Here is a 10,171-nt window from a genome sequence, read left to right on the forward strand (position 1 = left end):
GACATGTACAAATGCTGGCGCATGTTTCAATCTGTTTATTTACCCCCGTCTGGCTTATTTACCACCATAAACAAGACAGGCCAAATGCCCTCTGCATGGAAAACGAGGGTCATTTCTCTGATTTGTAAGAAAGGAAAGATCCACAAAAATTTCAGCCAATCAGCTTGTTAGACATCACCTCAAAGCTATACGCATGATATCTCCTTCAAAAATTATCTGACTTGTTGCAAAACAATAACATTAATTATGAAGAACACATTGAATTCAAAGGAGGAAGCAGTGCCATTGTTTAATGTTTTACCCCAAACCATATGATAAGGAAATATACTAAGAATAATACACTAAGAATAATTTTTATGTAGCCTTTGTTGATCTTTATCCTGCATTCGATATCAATTAAAGCAGACTGTGGAAGAAATGTTAAATTGCCAACATTGATTGCAGACTTCTGCAACTGATCCAAGAACTGTACAGCAATACAGAAATGAGGGTCAGAGTAGGTTTCAATGGTGGGACGACTGATGCTTTTAAAATGTCACAAGGAGCCAAGCGAGTTTGTATTCTGGCTCCTGCTCTTTTTAACTTCTACATTAATGGTTTAATGCCATATTTACCCAACACAAACTCTCCCTCTCCAGTAATTAAAAGAGGGGGAAATATCTCCTTAATGATATATACTGATGATTTAGCGCTCCTCTCTCATTCCCAATTGGGCCTCAGAAATCTCTGGGATTTCTACAGCACAGGAAACCTATCCATAGGTTTCTGGCAAACACAGACCTAGTTATAAATGGTGATTAGATCAGGCAAGGGGGGGGGGGGGTCCAGGCGATCTCACAGGTAAATGGTCCTGAGTTGTTTAGAGTGTTTTAACTACAAGTAATACCTTGAACTTGGTCTGCTAAGCAGATCAGCAACCAGGGCAGATCTGTGAGCAGCGAAGGTGTTAAATGCTGACAAGGTCTCGCTCCTGTCAGCAATTGTGCTGCAGCATTCTGCACTGACTGCAGCTTCTGGCTCAGGCACGAGGGCAGCCCCACGGAGAGCGCATTGCAGTAATCCAGCAATTGCAGCCAACTTATGCATGGCTGAGGAATGGATGCTTTTGAATTATGGTGCTGGAGGAGACTCTTGGGAGTCCCATGAGCTGCAAGAAGATCCAACCTCTCCATTCTGAAGGAAATCAGCCCTGAGTGCTCACTGGAAGGACAGATCCTGAAGCTGAGGCTCCAAGACTTTGGCCACCTCAGAAGAGAAGACTCCCTGGAAAAGACCCTGATGTTGGGAAAGATGGAGGGCACAAGGAGAAGGGGACGGCAGAGGACGAGATGGTGGGACAGTGTTCTCGAAGCTATCAACATGAGTTTGACCAAAGTGCGGGAGACAGTGGAAGACAGGAGGGCCTGGCGTGCTCTGGTCCAGGGGGTCACGAAGAGGCGGACGTGACTAAATGACTAAACAATAACAGCAATACATGGGCAGGCGCTCCCAGTCCAGGAATGGCCGTAGCTGTTGAACCAAAGGCCCTTCTAGCCGCAGACGCCACCTGAGCCTCCAGGGACAGAGCTGCAGCCCCTGTGTTGCAGTGGGGTTGGACTAGATGACCCTCGGGGTCCCTTCCAACTCTACTCTTCTGTGATTCCCCTTCAAAGTCAAAGCAAAAGGGATGGCCTGCAAAATATTGAAGGCTTGGTTTTCTCTCCTACTCACCAGAAGGCATCACTTGTGAAAACATGACAGGGCAAAAGAGAGAGCCTTTTGCATCAGTCTCTCTGCCAGTCCCTGCTTAGGGAACAGGAGTCTGAGAGTAGCAATGAATGGACTGTCCTCCCAAGAGAGGGACGTAGAAAGTGGCGTCCCCAACAGATCAGGATTGGGACCTGTGCTTTTCAATCTGCCTGTAAATTACGGTACCTAGAATGAGAGGTGAGCAGCCAGATTTGCTGAGGATTTACTGCACTTTTATTAAATATGACACAGGGATAGACGGTTTGGGATGCAATGCAGGCACTGTTAGGGCGAGGAGAATTTCAAGGACAATAGAACAGCAGCTATTGTCGTAAGTTAATGGATGTTCTGGAACATGGAAGGCTTCCAAAGTACTCTTTGCACCAGCTTCTAGGAAGAATAGGTCACTTTCTAGAAGAATTTAAGCCTGTAACGAGGAAATATGTCAGGGGGCCGCGTTTTCCCTTCCCCTCTGCACTGGTCGCCTGAGCGGCTGTTTCCATTTCAATCAGAGACTTTATTTCTTTGTCTCACTCTTCCTTGCCGCTGAGTTACATTGTCATAGCCTTGCCCCTCTCTGTTCATTTCAGCCCAAAGGATACACAAGGCAAATTGTGGGAATCATCAGTGGAAGAGACTGAGAAGGAAGTGGCTTCTCCTTCCTTGTAGGTTTTTAAGCAGAGGTTGGCTGGCCACCGGTCATGGATGCTTGGGCTGAGATGCCTGCACTGCAAGGGGGTGGCCTAGAGGACTCCACAGTCTGTAATTCTGTTAACAGTGACGTGTCATTTGCAGACCACAAACAGGAGAAGCAGCAACAGCAGGGAAGACCGGTTGTGTTTGATAGCGTGGTGTTTATTCTGCACAAATAGTATTGCCACGGGACGCGGGTGGCGCTGTGGGTTAAACCACAGAGCCTAGGACTTGCCGATCAGAAGGTCGGCGGTTCGAATCCCCGCGACGGGGTGAGCTCCCATTGCTCAGTCCCTGCTCCTGCCCACCTAGCAGTTCAAAAGCATGTCAAGGTGCAAGTAGATCAATAGGTACCGCTCCGGCGGGAAGGTAAACGGCGTTTCCGTGCGCTGCTCTGGTTCGCCAGAAGCAGCTTAGTCCTGCTGGCTACATGACCCGGAAGCTGTACGCCGGCTCCCTCGGCCAATAAAGCGAGATGAGCGCCGCAACCCCAGAGTCGTCCACGACTGGACCTAACGGTCATGGGTCCCTTTACCTAGTATTGCCACACACAGTCTTCAGTGCATAGCAAGGGTCTCTGAGACCCTGGGCAGGGAGCGGATGTGGCTTGGAAGACAGTTGGTGTTTTCATCCACGCCTTCCTGTCAAAGAAAGAGGAAAATACTTGAGGTAAAACACTGGATGCGCAGGTAAGCATCGTCAAGAAGAATTTGCGCTTCTTGGATCCTGGTCTCCACTTCCTTGAGGAAGGACTTCTGGCAAGAGATGGGCCACACCTCACAGCAGCTGGCAAGAAGGTGTTTGCCCAGAGAATCTGATCAGGAGAGCTTTAAAAGATGAATTTGAGCTTACAGAGAGGGAACTTAGATTGAAACCAATGCAAGAAGTAAGGACCCAATTACAGATTGATTACAGTACCATCAAATATATGATATGTTTAAATGAGATTTTAAAAATGGGTTTCTGGATCAAAGCTCACAGTTTGAAAGAGAATTATTAAGGAATAAGGATAAACTATGGTCAAAAATGTATAATTTATTATTACGATGGGAAACAAAAGACGAGTTAGTCAAAGTTTCAGTAACCTACTGGGCAATGGATATAGGACATAACATAGACCTAAACCTCTGGGGGAAACTCTGGAAGAACTATTTGAAATTTACCAAATGTTATAGTTTGAAAGAGAATTATATGCAAATGATGCCTAGATGGTATTTAACTCTGAGTAGGTTGGTTAAGATGTACAAAGTAGGATCAGATCTGTGTTGGAAATGCAGAGAAATGGAAGGAACATTTCTTCACATGTGGTGGACATGTAAAAAGGTTAAAGACTATTGGGAAATCTACAATGAGTTTTAAAAAACTCCCCCCCCCCAAAAAAAACCCTGAGGCCTTTTTGTTAGGAATAGTACAGTCTGAAGTTTCCAGTTGTCAGAAAAAAATATTTATGTACACAACCATGGCAGCTCGAATTTTGCTAGCCCAAAGATGGAAAATGAGTGAGATTGATAGAATTTGAGGAAGCAGCAGGTTTTACTTATAGAATAAGAGAGCACGAAGAATCTTTATTCAGAGAAGTGGATTATTATTTTTGCTGAATATTTAGAAAACAACTGTGTAAAATTGAAAACACTAGTAGCATTTAGATAAATTCAGCAGTATGGTAAATATTTGAAGGATGTAAAATGGAGAAACAGATTGCGTATAGCAAAATATGCAGGAATGATAAGTAAAATGAACCATGAAAGGGGAAGGAGGGACATCAATTGTTACATAGTATTATGTAAAAAAAAATATTTATTTATTTATTTGATACTGGAAAATTAATAAAAATTGTTATAAAAATAAAATAAACTAGAACTTGAGGGAGAGGGAGGCAATATTACAAATGACAGAAGAATACCAGGCACTGGAGATAATGGTTTCACTGATGCACAGGAAACTGAAGTGGTGCACTAGAAACCCCCTAAAGGGCAGGAAACTCCTGGAAGGAAGCAGCAGGAGGGAACAACTCACGGTTTCAGTTGTCTCTACACGAATGCACAGAGTATGGGAAACAAGCAAGACGAATTGGAGCTCTTAATACAAGATGGCAAATATGACCTCGTAGGGATTACTGAAACCTGGTGGGATGAGACCCATGACTGGAATGTAGGAATTGAGGGGTATGACCTGTTCAAAAGGAACAGACCAAACTGGAAGGGAGGAGTAGTAGCATTATGTATAAAGGATTTGTACACTTGTGAATAAATCCATGACCCGGAGCATGGAAAGCAGATGGAGAGTATATGGTTAAACTTGTAGGAGAGAGATACAACAGTGACCTTACTGTGAGGGTCTCCTATAGACCTCCAAGCCAGACTGAAGACTTGGAAGATGCCTTCCAATAGAAGATTCCCACACATTAGAAAAAGATACAGTAGTCATGGGAGACTTCAACAACCCCAGTATCTGTTGGGACTTAAACTCTGCCATGAGCAGAGTTCCTCTGACAAATTCCTCCACTGCCTCGCTGACCATTTCATTTCCCAGAAGGTGGAAGAACCAACAAGGGGATCATCCATCTTGGACCTTTTCCTCACCAACAGGGAGGAAATGATCGACAAAGTGGAAGTACTGGGAAACTTGGGAGGAAGTGATCCTGTTCTCCTGGGTTTCAGAATACAAAGAAGAAGAAGAAGAAGAAGAAGAAGAAGAAGAAGAAGAAGAAGAAGAAGAAGAAGAAGAGGAGGAGGAGGAGGAGGAGGAGGAGGAGGAGGAGGAGGAGTTTGGATTTGATATCCCACCTTTCACTCCCTTTAAGGAGTCTCAAAGCGGCTAACATTCTCCTTTCCCTTCCTCTCCAACAAACACTCTGTGAGGTGAGTGAGGCTGAGAGACTTCAGAGAAGCGTGACTGGCCCAAGGTCACCCAGCAGCTGCATGTGGAGGAGCGGAGACGCGAACCCGGTTCCCCAGATTACAAGATTACTCCTCTTAACCGCTACACTGGCTCTCCACGGGGAAACTGAGTGTAGTCAGACACACACTCTGGACTTTTAAGAAGGCCAATTTCATAAAACTTAAGGAGCTACTGGGTGAGATCTCATGGTCAGAAATACTCAAAAGAGAAGGGAGTCCAAGGTGGATGGGAGTTCATAAATGATAGATGTTAATAAGCTGGATGGGACTTAATGAATTATGGAGGGAGGGAGGAAGCTGCAGCCCAAGATAGGAAAATAAGTTAATTCAAATCTCCAGGGCCTGGTGAGCTACACCCAAGGGTACTGAAGGAGCCTGCAGAAGATTCGGGCTTGGAAAACCTGCAGTCAGTCCTGAGTTCCCAAAGCAGTCATGATCCCTCAAAAGAGAAAGTTGAGCAGAGACAGAATCTCTGCCTTGCTTCCCTTTTACCCCTTCCCATCTTGACTGACGTACCTGAGTTTGCTCCAGCTGAGCAGCTGTGCGTCTCCACTCATCCAGCTGAGGGACCACAACGTCCCCACCCCTGGTCCTAAGAAGCCCCGTGATTTCCCCTGGTGATCTAGTGAGCTGGGCTGCCTTCCCTCGCCTGTCTCAGCCTCCTCCTAGAGCGCCCTTCCTCAGAGCCCTCCATATTTGTGGAGATGATGACACCACCTCTGGTTCTGGTGATGCGCCCCCCTCCTCTGGTCCTCCTGAACAGTTGGCTGCCTCTTCAACCTCCTCCGGTGTCCCTTGAGCGCCCCCTAAGTCCCCGACCTCCCCTTCTCCATCCTCAGCTTGTCCCAATGTGTACCAGTCAGGGCTGCACTCTCCTCAATATGATGCCGTGAGCCCCTCTGTGTCCTATGAACAGCTTGCATTGCGACGAACAAGGTGGGGGGGCTACCTAGCCAACACCTCGGAAGCGCTGGCCTCCTGAGCTTGCGTGTTGCGCTGCCGCTGAAAGGACTTGACAACAGCATTCCTCCAGAGCAAAGGAGCTTGCGCCACTCACTGCGCATTGCATGCACACACCGCCACTGATTTCTATGCAATGGTACCTCCGTTTTCAAACAGCTTAGTTCCCAAACAACTCGGAACCCGAATGCTGCAAACCCAGAAATAGGTGCTCCAGTTTTTGAACTTTGACTCGGGCTCCCGAGCTTCCATTTTCACTGTTGCACAGTTAATTTGAGTCCCCCGCACAGCAATTAAGGTTTTTCTCCTCCCGTTTAACACTTAAGTAGCAAATTTAAGCCACATCGTAATTAAAGCCTTCCGTTTCTGATTGCAGTGTTCTGAGGTGATATTTGGTGCTTTTGTTTTTGCTGTTTTTTGTGGTTTTGTTTGTGTGGCTTCTTCATTTTTGTGTCAGTGGCTTGTTTTTCGTTTTATGATTGATTGATTGATTGATTGATTGATTGATTGATTGTGTGACTGCGGAAATGGTTTTAGAATGCTTTGGTTTTAGAACAGACTTCCGAAATGGATTAAGTTTGAGAACCAAGGTGCCACTGTACATTTCTCTCCATTAGACAACCTATACTGGACTCCCAACGTCATAATAAGGCAAGGAAACCCCACTTTCTGAAACACAGAAATTCACAAAAAATAGTCAAATGGTACCAAAAGGTCATGGAAATGTAGACTCAGGGCATGAATAGGAACAAGAGTAATTCTCAAGATGTACCACCACATACTGGGGATCCCCAAACCCCAATTGCCCAAGCAGGTGTTACCATCAGACAGAAAACTCATCCTCAGAGGGGAAGGAGATCCAGGAAGAGCAAATCAATAATAATAATAATAATAATAATAATAATAATAATAATAATACAGTAATAATAATTTATTATTTATACCCTGCCCATCTGGCTGGGCTTCCCCAGCCACTCTGGGCAGCTTCCAACAAAATATTAAAATACCGTAATACATTAAACATTAAAAGCTTCCCTAAACAGGGCTGCCTTCAGATGTCTTCTAAAAGTCTGGTAGTTGTTGTTCTCTTTGACATCTGGTGGGAGGGCGTTCCACAGGGTGGGCGCCACTACCGAGAAGGCCCTCTGCCTGGTTCCCTGTAACTTGGCTTCTCGCAGGGAGGGAACCGCCAGAAGGTCCTCAGCGCTGGACCTCAGTGTCCGGGTAGAACGATGGGGGTGGAGATGCTCCTTCAGGTATACAGGACCGAGGCCGTTTAGGGCTTTAAAGGTCAGCACCAACACTTTGAGTTGTGCTCGGAAACGTACTGGGAGCCAATGTACATCTTTCAGGACTGGTGTTATGTGGTCTCGGCGGCCGCTCCCAGTCACCAGTCTAGCTGCCGCATTCTGGATTAGTTGTAGTTTCCAGGTCACCTTCAAAGGTAGCCCCACGTAGAGCACATGGCAGTAGTCCAAGCGGGAGATAACTAGAGCATGCACCACTCTGGCGAGGCAGTCTGCGGGCAGGGAGGGTCTCATCCTGTGTACCAGATGTAGCTGGTAGACAGCTGCCCTGGACACAGAATTAACCTGCGCCTCCATGGACAGCTGTGAGTCCAAAATGACTCCCAGGCTGCACACCTGGTCCTTCAGGGGCACAGTTACCCCATTCAGGACCAGGGAGTCCTCCACACCTGCCCGCCCCCTGTCCCCCAAAAACAGTACTTCTGTCTTGTCAGGATTCATCCTCAATCAACTGTGTTAACCAAGTTTTGAGGACAAAAGGACATGCAAATCCTTTCTTCTGCCAGGGTGAGACAGATGTTGTAACAAACAGGGCCATGTCTGGATCTCAGATTTCTGCCAGACACCTCACCTTTTCTGTGACATACCTATGATGTTTTGATGACACTGTGTGAAATATATTATGGGAAAGTGTGGGAACTTTAAAAAAAACATGTAAACTTTTGTTCGGAGTTCTTCTTCCTTGTTCTTGCTTACGAGTTGGAACTGTTGTTCGGCTTCTTCAACCTGGCTGAGGTCTCTTGCTTGAACCCGACCGATTCTGAACCTGCAGGGCTAGACCCTGACAAAGTTGGGAGATGGCTTAAGTAGCGTACCCCAAGATTTTGTCCTTAACAGCATACATGTAAAACCGTAAGCCGAGGTCTTGGCTTTGGAAAAATGCAAGGGGTGTGTGTCTCTGAGGTAAATACACACACCTTGACCTCCTCGTCTGTGGAGCCAGTTGTGGAAAGCGCTCTGTGCATGCTCAAAGTTCCTCCACTCTCTCATTATCACTGCCCACCATCCTAGGCTGAGCCCTGCCATGAAAAACAGGTTCTGGGACTGACAAGCAGAAGAACATGAAAAGAGCCTGCAGGATCAGGACCGTGGTCTATCCAGTCCAGCATCCTGTTCTCACGGGGGGCCCACCAGGTGCCCCAATAGGACTCGAACTCAAGACCCTCTCATCTCTTGTGGCTTCCAGTGACTGCCATTCAGAAGCACAATCCTCTTTTAAAGCCATCGAGATTGGTAGTCGTCCCTGCTTCCTGTGGCAGGGAGTTCCTAGGAACTCATTCCAAGGAAACCAAACTCTGGGCAAGACTTGGAGCTTCTCATTACTTGGAGATTGGGGGGCACACAACAATATTGTGGCTTCTTTAATAGAGGATTTATAAAGGGACAGACAGAAGACAGTACTAGAGAGATTTGCACACACATACATATATAAAATTAGTATCTTAGCAATACAGGAAACCTCAGCTGTCTACAGTTTTATACCTGCTCTGACTGTGCGGAGGGAGTCTTTTCACAAGATGCACGGACTGCGTTGGGCTAAGGGGGGGGGTCTGAGGGACATAGGAGCATCTTCTGGGAGCCGCGATTAAGGGATGTGTGTCAAAACCACTGAACTTCCAGGAGGAGGGAAGGGGAGAGTCCTGCTGCCCCCCTTGCTCCTCAGATCTTAAGCTGCTGTGATGGCGCTGGGTGCACATCGTACGTGTGTGTGTGTGTGTGTGTGTGTGTGTGTGTGTGTGTGTTGCGGGAGAGCGTTTTGTCAAAACACCATCAATAAAACACGCCCGCCACTTATACTGTCTCCGCATTACAACCTCCTTATCTCCTCTTCCCAGCATCCAAAGAATGCCGTTTAATCATTCTGTGAACGTCCCCAGTGATAAATTAATAAAGCCCATTCGGAGATCTGGATCTGAGCTTGGATTATCAGAGCAGATTGGAGCAGGATGGGGCTGAAGGAGAAAAAGTGCGTCTGATTTTGGGAGTTCGTCTGACTCAGCTGAGATCTCTGGGTTGACAGAATGCCATTATTGCCGGCTCATGAAGTCGGGAGGGGGCCTCTAAAGGTCATCTGGTCCAACTCCTCAAAACACAGGGGACCCACAGCCACTGAAGCATCCTTGAGGGGGGGGGCGCGCGCACACACACACACACACACACACACCAGGAATTGAAGGAAGATTCAAGGAGAACCTTTCCTGGATGGGCAGGATAAATGAGGTGAATACAAAGACTCTACACAACGTTACATATTTCTTTCTAGCCAATCACATATAAACTGATTTAATGCATGATTGCAAAGTAATAAACTTTATCTCTGTACCTTTTTAAAAAAGCAATGTTCTAACCCTGCACTGAACAAAGAAGGGCTGGATGTTCCAAACGCAATTGCCACACTTCCAGGTTAATTGCCGTGTCAACGATCTGCAAAATCTAGTGACAATAACCCCTGGAACATGAAGCAATTGGAGGCCGGATTTGGCCAGGAAAACAAGGCTGCGTTTCACATACTGTAATGCAGTATGTGAGAAAAATCTTTCAGTATCTCCAGGTCAAAAGCCATTTACAAGAGAAGGAAAGGAG

Source organism: Podarcis pityusensis, assembly GCF_964106645.2.
Source record: "Podarcis pityusensis genome assembly, chromosome: 12".
In the NCBI taxonomy this organism is placed as follows: domain Eukaryota; kingdom Metazoa; phylum Chordata; class Lepidosauria; order Squamata; family Lacertidae; genus Podarcis; species Podarcis pityusensis.